General features: G+C 44.4%; 2 protein-coding genes across 3 annotated transcripts in view; one reads left to right on the forward strand and one right to left on the reverse strand.

The window, feature by feature from the left end:
* The window catches only part of CD83 (CD83 molecule), a 79,910-nt gene that overhangs the window by 43,711 nt on the left and 19,616 nt on the right, over window positions 1-16,583 (reverse strand). Inside the window, exon 2 of one of the 2 annotated variants that reach the window (XM_053250124.1) lies at window positions 5,088-5,148. The gene's annotated coding sequence lies outside the window, so the exon portion shown is untranslated. The remainder of the gene's footprint in view (window positions 1-5,087; window positions 5,149-16,583) is intronic. The other variant, XM_053250127.1, reaches the window with a different exon arrangement.
* RNF182 (ring finger protein 182) overlaps window positions 2,159-16,583 on the forward strand; it is a 68,269-nt gene continuing 53,844 nt past the window's right edge. Inside the window, exon 1 of the mRNA XM_053250117.1 lies at window positions 2,159-2,547. The gene's annotated coding sequence lies outside the window, so the exon portion shown is untranslated. The remainder of the gene's footprint in view (window positions 2,548-16,583) is intronic.

Raw genomic sequence — 16,583 nt, forward strand, 5'->3', positions numbered from 1 at the left:
TAGGTGAGCTGAAGTTCTGCAGCCCTGCATTAGAGTATGTTTCTAGATGAAGTGAGTATACTAATCTAAGTTAGTAATTTGAGCATTGAACCAGGTTGTAGTTATCCTGGACTAATTAACACAGAAATGCATTATGTGCCAGGGGGCATAGACTAGCTAGCCACTGTCTCTATTGTAAACACTGGTAAAGACCTGAAATATGAGGCTTTGATGGGAAAGCCTAGTGAATTGACCTATCGCTATGCAGAGTACTTGATCCGCTTGCAAATAGCTGCAAAGCAATGGCCCAAGCCTGTCCAGACTCTATATCCTATTGGGGATAACCTAATGACTGATATCTATGGTGCTAATCTTTACAACCGCTCCCTTGAAGAGAAGAACCCCAGAAGAGGGTCCAAGGTGCGTATCTAGGCCAAAGCTGCTGGTGGCATGAGGTCTGCCACCATCTCTCAGGAACTGGACAATACTTGGGAAAGTGAATTAACATCTGCTATTGCTACAAGTTGTGATAAGGGAATGCCTTATAGCAGGGCAGCATAACTTCAGCCCTCCAGCTGTTTTTGCCTAAAGTTCCCATCATTCCCAGCCACAGAGACCTGACCAATAGTCAGGGATGGTGGAGGTTGTAATCCAATATATGCAGGAAGGCTGAAGTTGTGCAGTTCTGTTACCTGGGAGACCCCAGTTACCACAAACCAGACGAACAAGGATGATTGAAGGAAGCAATAGTCACCATTTATTGAACCAAAACCAGCGCTGGTGGCTTTTTCCGGCGCCTCACGGCCTACCAGGAAAAATGCGCCAAATACCCAGTGCCTTGGGATTTTATACCTTGGCATTGTTACACAGCTGGGCATCCCCATTCAGCCCAAGGGACCAATTAGTTTATTACATTTACACATGTGTTTGCCTTGAGGCTGGACTTTGCCCTAAGTTTCGGTTCTTCAGCAGACAGATAAGCAAATTAAGAGAAGACACATCCACATTCCAAGAAACAGAACAGTTACAGTTTGGAATAAGCCTATCATTCGACGCCTATGCTAATGAAGTTTGCAACATCCGTACCCTCTTCCCCCACCCTGTCTGTCCTTGGTAGATAAGAGACTCCACAGTTTCAGCAGTAGAGAACAATAAGGAATTTTCCATCTCACAGTTCTGCCTTACAGGATTATAACGCTTTAAAAGTATTGATTTGTTAACTTACTGAGCAGTGCTATCCTATGCATGTTTACTCAGAAAAGTCTCACTTAGTTCAATAGTGCTCACTCCCTAATAAATGTGTTTAGGATTATTGCCTGAATAAATGTAAATGCAAATAAAAGTGCTTTCTCATAAGTAATTGTTGCTGGAAATGTGGTGTGTGATTAAAGGTGGGGGCAGGGAGGAAAATCCCCAGATAACTAACATAGTAGAAGCATAGCCAGATGAAAGACAAGGGTGGGATTCAAATCTTTTGAGACATCAGCGAATGTGAAGCTGACAGCCAAGTAAATGAAGGAAGAAATGCATTAAGAGAGTATACTGAAAGTAAGCAAAAGAATGTGTGGGGTTTCGAAGTATTACTTTGTAGCAGAAGCATCTCATTTACATGATGATGCATTATTTATCTTGCCACTTGAGCCTCTGTGAGACATAGTGTATTTCCCCCTAAATAAATACATTTCATATCTACATTCATACACTCTAGCTTACTGAATAGAATTATGATGATTACTGAGATGTATGTAAAGCATTTAAACATATAGAAAAGTGGTGTGTGTGTGTGTGTGTGTTTAAAACATACACACTTACACAGACATATAAAAATACATCCACACACGTGGAGAAATAGATAGGATCATATACATATAAACACACACATATACATGATAGGGGGGAAGATCTAAACAGTGCAGAATTTGATAAGGCTGCCTGGATCCTTAGGAGAATGCCCCCAATCACAGTAATTTATACTGTTGTTATCAGGATGTGACCTTGCATATAAATTTGTGTCAGAGAAAGAAGTGGCTTCATCCGTGGCTGGGAAACGAGTCCAATTTTCTCCTGTCACTGGGCAGCGTTTGAATTTTAAAAGGAGCAGGGGGCGACTTTTCAAAGCTGCTGCTTCCCACAGCAGGGATGGTGGGACAAGGGAGGGAGGGTGTTCCTGTGCGTGCCCTCCAGGCCCCTGGAAGCCGAAGAAGTGTGAGGAGGTGAAGGCTCTGTGAGGCCACAGCCCGGTCTCTCTGAGGGTTGGCTGGAGCGGAGGAGCGGCGGGAGGATGGAAGCCCGACGACTCTTCCTCAATGAACGGCGGAAGGCCCCTCCTCACAGTGTCGCTGCTGGAGGCAGTAGCCAGTTTCTATAGCGACGGCACTGATCCGGGGCTCCTCGCGGTAGTAACAAAGCCTGAGTGAGCCCTGCGCTCTGCCCAACGCTCGCGCTTGCTGCTGCTGCTGCTCTTGCCGTGCAGGAGGCGGCGGCGGCGGCGGCGAGGAGGGAAGCAGCAAAGCGCCGTCTCCACAGGAAAATCCCGCCTGCTGCCTGCAGCAGCAGCACCCAGACCAGGTACAGTGATGAGGCGCACAGGACGGTGTCCTTCACCACCGCGTCCCCGTCGTAGCCTCCCCCCGCGCCCAAAACCATCATCCGCGACCTGCCCTAGACAGAATAACTGAGGGGTCGCTTCGAGAAGCATCGGCACACTCTATTTTTTTATTACTGCACCAGTCCGTCTCCTCATGGAAGACCGGGGCGGGCGAGGGGAAGGGGAAAGAGCTTCGCGACGCCTCAGGCGGCTCCTTGGAGAGGAGGCAGCCCGCCCGAGCAAAAGCCCCATCCGCACCCCACAGGCGCGCTCTCTCTGCTGCTTCTCCTTCCTCCCCGTGACCACTGAGGGTCAAAGGGAAGGGAAGGGCGCGGTGGGAGGAGGACTGGAGGAGCGGGAGGGTCGCTCTGCAGCCCAGTGGAAAGAAGTCTTCGCAAGTGTGGCGTGGAATAGGGAGGAGGAGGAGGAAAGAGTGAACGGCACCTTTCCTCGCAGAAGTGGGGAAAGTTTAGGTCTATGGGGTTGGGGTTCAAAGGGACTGAAAGTTGTGTCACGATGTGGGGCGCACTCCATAACCCGCTGAAATCTGTGATGGCTAAATAAATAAATAAATACACCCTCCCATTGCTTTGCACGGAGGTGGATTGCACCGTCGATTTCCTTTTCTGAAATGTCTTGAAAAGTCTTAAAGGGTTGGCTAACTTGGCTGGGACTGATGGGTCCAAAAAGGTGTGATGTTGTGACTTTGCCTGCCAGCCGTTGGGAAAGGATTATAATGGCTCGACTTTCCATGGTATGCTTCCAGCTCTTAACTGCTTGGGGTCACTTTCTTCCGATAGGCTAACAGGCTGGTTACTGACCTGGCAGTGGCAATGGCTTTAAAGGTAACCTTACAGGGAACTGATACTTAAGGGTTCCATTTTCATTTCTCATCAGTAGCTCTGAGGGAGCTGGTGGGCTTAGGTTGTCTTGTTTCTCTGGGGGCTATATTAGTTTCTATATTTAACTTTCCAGGAAAGTTAGTGTTTTACAGTAAAAGAAGAAACAAATATTTCTCCCTTAGAATTTCTCTCCTGCATCTGGTTTAACTTTTGTTCTTATGATCTTATGATTGTGGTTGAAAATTAATTGCTTGGGGAGGGAGGCAGAAACACTGTGTGCATCAGAAATTACTAAATTGCTGAGTCCTTGGAATTTTGAAGTTTTATGTGAAACAATCTTCTATGCTTAAATTATTACAAAAGGGATAAGGCTATATTAAGTATTTGCTGAGTTACAAACTAAACAATAAGAACTTTGCTTCCTGGAAGATGAATGGCCAAGTTTACACTGGAAGTTTTCTTATATACTAAATCAGACCATTGGTCCATCTAGGGCACTATTGTCTAGATCGACTGGCAGAGGCTTTCCAACGTTTCAGAAAGGTATTTTCCAGAGATAACAATAATTGAACCTGGGTCTGGCTAGATGTAAAGCAAGATCTATGCCACACCACACCACTGTGCTATGGACTCTGTTCACTGTTATCTGTTCCCAAAATAAAAGAAAAGGAAAAAAGCAAGAGGGGTCATTTCCAAGTTGCAGTATAAATCATACCTGTATGTTTTTTGTTCTGGCTGCACAGTTAACATTTGTTTCAAACAGTATACTTTTTCTCCTTTGAAAATCCCAGAGTACTTAATGCTGAACACGAAATTGAACTGAAGAATTTAGTGTTTGATTGGATCAGATCCAAAGCAGTTTTTCCTTTCATTTCTCTTTTATTAGATGGTTCAGTGCTACTGTGATTTATTTTATTTGCTTGCTTGCTTATTTTAAAAATGTAGACCACACCTTCCACTCTAAAGGTAGCCTTGGACCTTTAGCCTTTCAGAAATTAATGACGGGCATTAAAAAAATTGCAGAATACAATGCCCCAGAACAACAGGAGAGCTGTACAGTTAATGTTAATTTCCAGCATTGTTGTTGTTGTTGGAATTATTGCGCGAAATGGGGTGATCTTATTGGACCAAAGTAAAATGGTACTAGTTACATGGTTGCCTTCGAGTATGTCTGTGGTAAATATGAAAGAAAGGAGTGCAAGGCAAAAAAGGAGTGTTAGTGGCAAAGGGAAAAACAACACAAGAACTATTATTTTGGATACAGCTTCAGTATTTGTGATTCAAGGCAACAAGTAAGAGTTGGCAAACTATTTTTTTTCCAGGCAAAGCTTCTTTAACTTCTTCAAGCTTTGACAAGCAGAAATGAAGCAAGTGACAAATTTCTGGCATGGAGATGCAGTGTTGGGGAAAACACAGGCATCAGATAAAGCACTGAGGACATGATCTAAACAAGTCCCATTGTTTCAATGAGTCTTATTTCCAAGTACATAGGCATGGAATTCAAACTGGGTTTCTTTGTGAGAAAGGGCTGAAAGAAGAATGAATGGATTTTATTATTACAGTCAGTGACCAGCAGTCAAAAAATCAAAGTAAAATAAAATCAAAAACAGGACTGAATAATAGGGTATCAAAACATATACATACAGAGGTTTCAATTACAATTAATCAACTGCTCCCACCTCAGTTTGCATGCTGCGGCACAGAATCTTGCTACTCCAGCTGTAATTGCTGTATACTGATCTGCCAAAAGGAAGGAAATATAATACTCTTCTGATCGGCCTGGCATGTTTTAAAAAAGTGGTTCAATCTAGGTAATGTGAATGTCTCTATAATATAAACAGTGTAAAAGCACGTGTGAGATGGACTCGATATTGCCCAAACTGCATGGACATAGCCGGTTCCTGAGCAGTATTCTCTTACCTCTGCCATCCAAAATGGCAGAAGGCAGGGCATTAAAATGCACCAGCAAGAATGCTGTCCTCTGATTTGTAAATTTTGTCAAATTTGTAAAGTACACCGCTGGCTGATGGTAGTATGAGAAGCCACCTGGAATGCTACTAAGGGTAACAAGACTTAAATCAGATTGCTTCTCCATATCCACAGTATGTCATTTAATAATTTCGTTGGCAGCATCATGTCCCAGTGAAAGTAGATATTGTGGAGAGAGGCCATATCTGCCCAATTTATCATTAAGGCTCTTACTTACACCAATCAGAATGGAACTCATCTTTCAATACCAGGGGGACCAGGCCCTGATGGCAAAATATAATTTGAGCCAGTAATTAAATGTGTGAAGCCATCCCTGGGCCTCGACTCTGGTTAAACCAACCTCTAGGTGTAGGATGGCATTTGAAACACATTTAGGCATCTGGAATATGGCACAAAGGAATCTAGACTGAACAATTTCCATGGGTTTGAAGTTGCAGGTGGAACAGATCTGGACCAAATATAACATTTGTGCCAATGTTTTGGCCTGGTATACCTTGACAGCTGCTGAGATAAAACAGTCCCCTCTAAGTAATGTGGAGAAATTGTAATATTCATCCATTCATTTGATTTCTATACCGCCCTTCCAAAAATGGCTCAGGGCGGTTTACACAGAGAAATAACAAATAAATAAGATGGATCCCTGTCCCCAAAGGGCTCACAATCTAAAAAGAAACATAAGATAGACACCAGCAACAGTCACTGGAAGTGACTAATATATCCTCTGTACACTTGCTGCAGCATGTTCGCATTGTGTACCCCATTTGCAGGGAAAACTATTCCTGGTTACTTATAGCTACTCACCTGCTCAACCCTACTCCCGTTAATTTGCCATTTGATTTTGGTCTTTTGGCAAGTACCATAACCTTAGTCTTTGGGGTATTTATGACTAGGGACTCATCTTCACAGAACTGTGTAAGTCTTTGTAGTACTCTCCTCATACCAACCAATGTCTTTGATAGTATAGCTGCATCGTCAGCATAAAGTAGGATTGAGATGGGTCTGCCTGCTAGCTTAGGCAGATTATTATTATTATTTTTATTTTATTATTTTACATTTTCTATCCCGCTCTTCCTCCAAGAAGCCCAGAGCAGTGTACTACATACTTAGGTTTCTCCTCACAACAACTCTGTGAAGTAGGTTAGGCTGAGAGAGAAGTGACTGGCCCAGGGTCACCCAGCTAGTATCATGGCTGAATGGGGATTTGAACTCGGGTCTCCCTGATCCTAGTCCAGCACTCTAACCACTACACCATGCTGGCTCTCCAGATGGAGGCTGGGATTATCCAGGGGAATTTAAAAAATAATAATAATATATAAATTAAACAGAAAAGGAGCAAGAATACATCCTTCCTTAACCCCCTTCCGCATGGCTACAGTTTCAGACAATGACCTTTATTGTTGCACTTTATTCTCGGTGAGCTATTTTCATATAGCATATGGATGAGCAGGAGTAATCATGGGTCTATGGAGGTGTTGGCCAGTTTGCTCCAGAGTCACGATCTAGGGATGGAGTTGAAAGCGGCTTTAAAATCAATACATGCCACATATAGAGAGGAGGAGGGTTTACAGGCATACTTTTCAGTTAGATGCCATAAAACCAGGGTGTGGTCCAGTGTGGACCACCCAACTCGGAACCCAGCCTGTTCGTCCCTAAAAATATTCTCTTGCTTCGCCCAATCAATAAGCCTGAAAGAAGAATTCTTGGGTATATCCCAATTGTCAAACACATCCTTCCCTTAAATTTATAGGAAATGAATGCTGGAATACTGGGCTGTAAGAGAGCAAAACTCTTGGTAAAACTGGCTCTATGCACTGGCATACTTTGTGTCAAATATTATTTTCTGTCATTGTCCATCAAAGTGTCATAGAGCAGTTACTTTGGTGAAAAAGCTATTTTCTTCTCAGGGTCCTCTGTTCTTATGTCACATTGTGACAGCTTTTGTGTGTGTGCAATTCATAGCAACAATGACCTGTGCTGGTAGCTTAGCACAAAAGGCCATGATGTTGCTAGACCTTTTTTCTAAATGCTATATTAAAGAGAATGTGTGATTTGCAGGTGGAAAGTCAGCTGCGTATACAGATTTTTTTTAAAGCCAGGGATTTATCATGTTCCTATCATGTGCATGCATAACACAAATGGATAAAAGCATGGTAACCTAATACAAGTTCTGCTTAAATAGTGCAATGTTCAGCTTAAAAAACTCAAAAGGCAGTCACAGCCTCATCCTTCAGTTCACATTAGCAGCCCAGTTCTTTGCACAGATGTAAGTCCCATTAGGTAGGCACCCAGTTCAGTGGTACCTACTTTGAGAAAATAAATGCACATCAAATTGCAAGCCAAAATACTGAAGCATTTCTGTGAGTTAATATATGTGAAATTGGTCTCAAAAGTGAGACTAGAGCATATACAAAAAGGAAAATATGCAGGATTGTATTGTAGTTTCAAGAAATAGAGTTAATATATACAGGATTTTCCAGACTCAAAGAATAATATTATACTCAAAATGCATACTATGTTTGTACTGTGCTTTATTGTGCACTATATTTTAAGGCTATTCTCATGGGCTAAGGTGCTTGTGTGCAGTGCCAGGGCACTTTCCAGGCTACGAGATTTGCACCAGTTAAAGTGTTTCAAAGGGTGACAGTATGAGGCAGCATCTAGAAACCACGAGTACAGCGTTTCCTGGTGCGTTTTTTAATGCATCGTGACAGAGTTTTGGCCGTTCATATTGCCCACCACTGCGGCAGGTTTTCCAGGCATGGGGTAGCCATATTCCACCTGAATCTCATTCACTGCTCCCTTGTCCTCCTCCATTTCGGGCCAATAGGGTCGTGGAGGGGGCGGGGAACCACTGACATGGCACACACTTGTTTAAAAAAAAAAAATCTCTGTGGCTTTGCACAAAGCTGCCAACAGGGGCTCAGCTCCATCTGCTTTGTGCCAGCATGAGCACTGGGAACATGTGGGGCGTGATGACAGATGGACCAATGGTCTGACTCTGTATAAGGCCACTTCCCATTGGAAACATGTTTTCCCGAGGAAACATGAACGTGTCCGAAAAATAAGTCTGATGAAAAACAAAAGGCAATGGCGGGGAAAGAGGCGCTCGAAAACAAGAATTTGGTTGCAGCATTGCACCCAAGCCCTGGGATCTTCATGTGAATAGCCTTCAAGCCTATTCTCATGAGCAGCTTCGCCTAGACTAGGGCAGCCCAACCTGAGCTAAGCTGTTTGTGTGCATGCCCGCTCCTGGGGCTGCTGTGGTGCCTATTCCAACCCCGGCTGTTTAGAGAGGGTAAGGGTGTGAGCGTGCCCTTAATCCCAGCTCTGGAATCATGTGTTTGCTCAGGCTACAAGCAGTCTGAGCAGACACAGAGATGGGAGCCCATCTCCTAGGCTTATCCCGCAATGCACCATGCTCATTGTGTGTGCATTGTGGAATATCCAGAGGCCAGGACACATTGTCCCTGTCTTCAGAGATCCAAGTTACTGAGAGCAGCGCAGATTGTGTGGGCGCGCAGTGGTGCACCTGAAGAAAAGCGCAGCTATCATTTGAGGGGAAGGTGAGTTTGACACAGCCTTCCCCCCGCCCACCCACTCTGTTACAGGATCTTTGTGTGAACATCCTTTTAACCTCTTTGGGGGCATAAATAAAAGATCCAGCATATCAGGTATTGCGCTCTCTTGAACTCATTCAAGAATCCATTGGGGTGAAGCAAACAGGGGTTGGTTTTCATTCAGGAAGACAGGAGGCAGCTGACAGAAATACAGTATAATTTCTCACATGCATCCTCCCAAAGATTTGGGTGCCTACCAGAACCGACTTCAAATACATAAAGACACTTGCCAATGACCCCCTAGAGACTGTGATTTCATTGTTGCTATGGCACACTGATGGGATCTAGCGGTACATGTCTCAGGAAAACCTCCTGTGGCCATTACAGATATTCTGAAGTGTAGTTGCCTCTGCCTATTTATTAAGTTAATGATGTAGCAGTAACAAGCTATTGACATATACCTGCACCATAAGGTACTTTTCAAACAGCGCACACAATTTGCCTGAGTGTGATGTTTCCTGTCTTGAAAAGCAGAGCTGCTCTGTTCTGATGTCATGTCTGAAATCACTTGTTCCTTGCGGAACACCTGATGTGCCTTAAATTCAGTGGCATCTCTTATTCTAAAGAAATGGCCCTTATTGCAAAATATCCAGATGACTTCCACATTTCAGAAAATTGCATCTCTCACTTTAATAATGTCCCTCATTTGTAACATTTTGGTCTGAAATTTAAAAAACAACAACAAACAAACCACCAGAAAGTGCTTCACCAGTCTTGGGCATTTACTCTACTTTTCTCAGGAGCAACTGTGCAGAGCCCATTGAAAAGTGTCCACATGCATTAATAGGCAAATCCCAGGTTGAGCCAAGTAGCAAATAATTCAAACTGATTTTGTGATGTATTAAAACATCTTTGTGTGACATGCTACAGCATTTTCTAAGCATAAGGCAAGAATGTACACATTTGTTTTGAACAGACTTAATTTGGGTTTGTTCTCTTCATTGTCAATTTTGTTCCATCACAGAGAGCTGGTGCAGAAAGGCCTAATGTGGATCCTAACCCCGACAGTAGTAGGGTTAAACCCCCTCCCCCTCCCCTTGTCCCATTCCACACAGGGCTGATTCTGCTACCACTTAGTGATGAAAAAACAAGCATGAACTTGCAAAGCATGGTAATGTCTAATTTAGACATGAACATAAGTTTAAACATGTTTAGAGTCAGGGTGGCACCAGAAAAATTACTGAGGTGTGGCATAGGGGAACAAATTGGATTCTTTGGTAGCAAACTTCTCACACATTGCACTTTTCCAAGCAGAAGCATATTTTATTACACATTCACACTTCAATTCTAAATACATTTATGCAGTGCATTCTGTACATTCAAGTACTTCCTGCCTGAGTTCCATCTGGCAACCCATAAAAAGCAGCACAGTTAGACATTGTACTCTGCCATAGAACTCTGTCAGTTAGTAAAGCCATTCACACTTTCCCTCTTACCTTGATGAAATTCTGGGTACGAAAGCTTGGTAGGACAACACTGTCCTACCCAGCTCCAACCTTACACACAATCACTTCCCTCTCCTCCTCCCTAGTTGTTTGCTCACATAAAGGTGAATATTGGGACTGCACACAGCTCCCAAACCTGAGCAGGATACTTGTCCTACCCAGTTTTCAATTGTGTGAACTGTCATTTCCTTTCCTGGCTCCCCTATGGAGGTGCCTAAGTTCAGAGGAGATCCTGGGATATGTTTCAAATGTAAGATCTTTTTCCAGGCCATGATTTATATGATCCTAATATGCAGCATTGGCAAGGATGCCATAGCCAGAAACACTCATACCCCTGGATACTGGGGCCGAAGCCCAGGGTCTTCACAGCCCCTGCGGGCCCCCAAATCCTTTTTAGTGTGTCCCAGGTGGTGTGGTCACCTGGCCAAGCATGATGATGCTTAATTTGCAGGGGAGGGGACCCTCCAAAGGCATTTAGGTCCAGGCTCCAAAATTACCTAGGTGCACCTCTGGCCATAGCCCAATAGGCAGTTCAGGTAGCTTGGCCATCAGAATTCAGGATGTGCCCGGCTGTTCCAAAAAACCCTCTAAGGAAAGCTACAACTGACCTTGCCCTAGCAATTTGGGACAACAGTGTGGTAGGGGTGTGCATGGAACCGCCAACTGCAGTCCGGCACTGGGGTGGGGGGTACCTTTAAGAGCGGCGGGAGGGTTTACTTTCCCTTCCCACCTCTTTCCCGCTTGGCGCCATAAACTCACGAGTAATTGGGGTGGCAGGATACCTCCCTGCCATCCCTTCCCCGACGTTGCCTGCAAAAGCTCCCAGGAGTGCTTTGCGCGCGCACGTCACAAAGATGAGCGTGCGCTTCACGTCTCTGTGACGTGCACGCACGCGCGCAAAGCACTCCTGGGAGCTTTTGCAGGCAACTTCGGGGAAGGGGCGGCAGGGAGGTATCCTGCCGCCCCAATTACTCGTGAGTTTACGGCACCAAGCGGGGAAAGCGGCGGGAGGGGTAAGTAAACCCATCCGCCGCTCTTAAAGGTACCCCCTACCCCAAACTGAACCACCCAGGTCCGGACCGGACCAGTCCGGAGGCCTTTTCAATGGCCTCCGGACCGGTCCGGGCCCATCCCTACAGTGTGGGGCAGGGAGCAGCTGTGTCCCACCTTTCACAATGTTACCAGTTGCAGCTTTCCCCCCTAGCTCCATTCACTTATGGAGCAAAGTAAAAGAGCTGCAAGAGAAAACTCTTAAGGAACACAGTTGCCATCCCCGATATTAAAATAAGGTGTAAAGCAATGTTGACCTAACTCAGCCATACAACTTGAGCTATGTCTGTATGTTAGGGTGGATGTGAATCTCTGCCCTCTCTGAGAAATTTCCCTAGTCTAGTTCAATTCTTTCATTCACCATTTCTTACCTTTTTTTTTCCTGAGTAGCAGTTTCCACATTTGCCTCCAGCTTCACTGAAATTTGGCAACAGCTTGACCTAGCACAACAGCTGTGACTTGAAGCCTTTCCTGTGTGTTTTCAAAGGGTGGGCAGAAAAAAAGACAAAAAACAAATCAAGCAGCTGAGAGGATCATACTGATGATGGCTCACTAAGCTTGGGCATTTTTACAATTGTTAAAAAATATCAGTGGACTGCCTTGTTTGCTTTTCCTCTTCCTTTAAGAATGAGCCAGTTGTAACCCGTAACTGATATACAATGGGGGGAAAGTGAAAAAATTACACATTTTGTGGCACATGACAGAACTTAACAAAATGACTAAACCATCATGCACTTTGCTTTCCTCCTGGTGACTTTACCAAGTGTACTATACACACTAACAAAGAGTACAAACTGAATCCTGTGAAAATGGGCAAATGATTTGAAGCTCCAGGGAAGAAAGGCAGTTGCCTGTTACAGCTCTCTGAGATCTCTCAAAGGGGAATGAGTGAAGCCACTGTCTGAATTATCCTTGTTGGCAATGAGTGGGATTTTGAACAATATCTGTAAAAGAGACACATTTTGTGAGCTTTAGGCAAAGTGCTGCTGCAGAACTGTTTTCTCCAACCTCTGGTGTTGTGGAAGAATTTGGAGTTGTGCCTCATCATTTAACTGCTGGTTAAGAAAGGCAATATTTGCTGGAAAAAATGGTTTGGAAACCCAATATTTTACACAAGCTATGGTTCCAAAGCACTAGTTGTATGACTAGTGAAGTGCAAGCAGCACATACTTAGCAAAAAGCCATTTTCTAAGGCCCTTGGTGGCAAGACTTTAAACTTTACACACCCATAAACACTGTCCTCCCCCAGACCCTGCTTGCACATGGCTGGTCTTGCTTGTATGAGACATTCCGGAGCTATTATTCTCTAAGCACCTCTTCCAATGCATCTACTTCCTGCTTCTTGCATTGTCATCTGGATGGCATAGGTTGATCAGCTGAAGGAGCGGTATATTGAAACACTCCTGTCTTTGGGCAGAGATAGAGTTGCCAACTGTTTTATGGCAGGGCTCATGCCCCTCTAAAGTTTTGTGACAAGCTGAAATCTAGCAGGTGAAGTTTTTCCCATAGGTGCATCTACATGCTAAAAAATCTTCGATGGTGAAATCAGTTTGTCACATTGCTTTTAAATGCACAGGAACCTTGCTGGAAAAAACCATAGTAGCAACCCAAAGGAGGAAAATGCTTTATATAGCTGTTTAGTCCCTTCCAACTTTGTAATTTAAATGTATACTATGTTCACAAAGAATTTAATATATGTGTATCAATTCACTGTGATATGATACTTTTCATATATATATACACACACATATCCAGCTAAATGTGAGTATTTATCCCTTTTTTAATTCTAAAATTAGCCTTCTTTTGTGATACACTCATGCACATAAAGAGGCCACTGCATCCGGCTGCTTGTGAGTCACTGCAGTTAGTTAGTTAGTTAGTTAGTTAGTTAGTTAGTTATATGGAAGGGATTGCCAAGAGGGCTTTTTATATCTTTCACCTTATGTTATAAATTATGCTCTTTGTGCATTTTTACATAGGCAAATTATTCAGAATAGAAAGTGTCTATTATAGGATCTAATATGTTTTTCCACCACACACAAACAGCTGCAAAATGTATTCAGGGATGCCGGGGAAATGTTAACTTTAGGGAAGTGAACAACATTTCACAATGCATCACAGAAGTTTTAGCACAAAAATAAATGTTTATTGGAGAAATCAGGAGTTTTTGATTTCTTCAATCAGAAACCTCTGATAGAAGGCTGAAATTTGCACAAATATCTACCAACATACTTCATGTCTCTCAAGTGTTGTATGCCTGTAAAATTTCAAGGCTGATATGTCATTTTGCACAATGTAATAGATACTTCAGTGTTTGTAGTCAGATAATACAAACACTGAGGCTAGAAAAAATACACAGTATCACCCAACTATGAAATAATAAGGTGCAACAGGGAGGCAGTTTAACAATACCCTTGCCATCTTCTCCTCTTCTTCTTTAATGTTTGTGTTTTTGCTTTCTCACTCCCATATTGTTTATATGCTATTCATGCCTCTCTTTTGACTGTGTTCATCTTTTGACTGCGTCCACTAGTTACAGTTTGGGTTAACGAAGGACTGTAAAGCTAAATTCTGATTTGGAAAGAGGTCCCATAGAGGCAGTTTCTCTGCTTTTGGGAGCTGAATGCTCTCCACATTATAAAGTGTGCCATCAAGTTGATTTTGACTCCTGGCGCTCACAGAGACCTGTGGTTTTCTTTTGGTAGAATACAGGAGGGGTTTTCCATTGCCTCCTCCCGTGCAGTATGAGATGATGCCTTTCAGCATCTTCCTATATCGCTGCTGCCTGATATAGTACCAGCGGGGATTTGAACCGGCAACCTTCTGCTTGTTAGTCAAGCATTTCCCCGGTGCGCCATTTAAGGTGTTTTTCCACATTATACATCAGCATTATTAATCAGAATGCAAATAAAACAAAAAGTGACAGTTTTCCATGTGAAATGTTTTATACTTTTATAGTGCTTCCCTCACAAACACAATGTAATTTTATATAGATTTAACTATGAGTGTATTCAGAAATAATTCAATTTCCTCCTTCTTCTCTCCCCCTCCTTTTTGGACTCCAGCCCCACACTCTCTACAGGATTACCACTGGGACTAACTTCTTAAACAACAAAATATAAAAGATACTGGACAGAATATGACACATCCCTCCCCTTTATAACAACCAGAATTGAATCCATTTAAAAATTAGTAACAAAGTCTTTTAATCATTTAGGTGGTCTCCTGTCATGCACGCTTCTCCTAATTCTTAGGTTCTCTGGCATAGGCATTGTTAGTGATGTTCTTTCTGGTAAAGAGGATTGCCAATCACTTTCACAAGCCTCATCTGTGAGGTCAAAACTAGAGGCAAGATCAAAGGCCTACCTAGTTCACCTCTTGAGGCCAGACTCCCTTACTCAGTGGCGTATCGGGGGGAAACGGCGCCCAGGGCAAGCTCTGGCCCTGAAATGGCGCCCCCCAGCCCCCCCCATACCTGTGAGGGCACGGCGGCACCCCCCAGGCGGCAGATCGCCAGCGGTGGCGGCGATTTGGGGGTGGCGGGTTGCCCGCTGAGTGTGGCGGGCGTGCGGCGGTGATTTGGCGGTGGCGGGCGGCGGCGGGTCGCCCGCCGACTGCGGCGGTGGCTGGTGGCTGGCGGCGATGGGCTGTAGCGCGGCCCAAGTGGCGGCGGCGGATCACCCGCCGAGGAGTGCAGGCAGAGCGACGCCGAGCCTGCCTTCTGGCCCGGCGTTGCTTCCCAGCTGCGCAGGCGACGCCGGGCCAGAAGGCAGGCTCGGCATCACTCTGCCTGCACTCCTCGGCGGGCGATCGCCGCCGCTGCTCGGGCCGTGCTACAGCCCATCGCCGCCAGTCACCAGCCACCGCCGCACTCGGTGGGCGACCCGCCACCGCCAAATCGCCGCCGCCCGCCCGCCGCCACACTCGGCGGGCGATCGAGGGGGGCGGGGGGAAGCCACTTTTTGGCGCCCCCCCACATGACCCGCCGGGGTGGCGCCCAGGGCACGTGCCCTGCCTGCCCCACCTATCGTTATGCCCCTGCCCTTACTTCTTTTCTCATAGTATGCATGCTAGAAAATTTTGAACTGCTCCATTTCTTTTCATCATCCAATAGGACAGAATTTCCTTGGATTTTGATTACTTTGGTCCAGAATATTGGGAACACCCCTTTCTCACTTTATAAGGCAGCCATACTCAAACAAAGTCCTCCAGCTGAAATGTTCACTGTTTCACATCCTGTTTCTGATCCACAAACAATTTGTATTTTTGTTGTCTCCCTTACCCAATCATGAATCACTCACGACTTTCTGCATCATCATGGTGAGATGGCATAGAAAGCCCTATCAGTTATTGCCAATGTGTAAGTTTGGTGATAGCTTTGTATCTTATCAGCAGTTCAAAAGGTGATTTTCCTGTAGTGTTATGAGTACTAGTTCGATAAGCAAATAGAGTTTCCTGCATTGCCTCTTTCCAGGATTGTTGTTGCACAGTAGGCAGTTGTAAACTTTCTTTCACTAATTTGTTCATTCCATTCACTAAGCCTTTCCCTCAAGGATGGTACAAGGAGTCTTTCCAGACAGGGCTTTCAGCTCTCGGCATATCAAACGAGCAAAGCCACTGCAAATAAGAATTGCAGCATTAGGGAAGCAGCAACTCTCCTCTCTTCTCCTATTTTTCTTTTGTGTATGTCCACACTGTGCTTTACAATAGTTTTTTTTTTTAAACACCATTTTTTAAAACCAGCAACTTTTAGACATTCCACAAAAAACAACTCGGTTTAATGCTATAAGCCTTTGGCAAAAACCTTAGCAAGCAGACTAATATTGTACAAAAATACTTCACTCGAGCATACACAGAGATTTTGTAGGGTTTTGTAACTTTCAAAGAGCAAAACGTGGTGTAGCCAGCGTGGTGTAATGGCTAGAGTGCTGGACTAGGACCGAGGAGACCCAAGTTCAAATCCCCATTCAGCCATGAGACTTGCTGGGTGACTCTGGGCCAGTCACTTCTCTCTCAGCCTAACCTACTTCACAGGGTTGTTGTGAGGAGAAACTTAAGTATGTAGGACACTGCT

This window comes from Hemicordylus capensis, chromosome 4, assembly GCF_027244095.1.
Source record: "Hemicordylus capensis ecotype Gifberg chromosome 4, rHemCap1.1.pri, whole genome shotgun sequence".
Lineage (NCBI taxonomy): Eukaryota > Metazoa > Chordata > Lepidosauria > Squamata > Cordylidae > Hemicordylus > Hemicordylus capensis.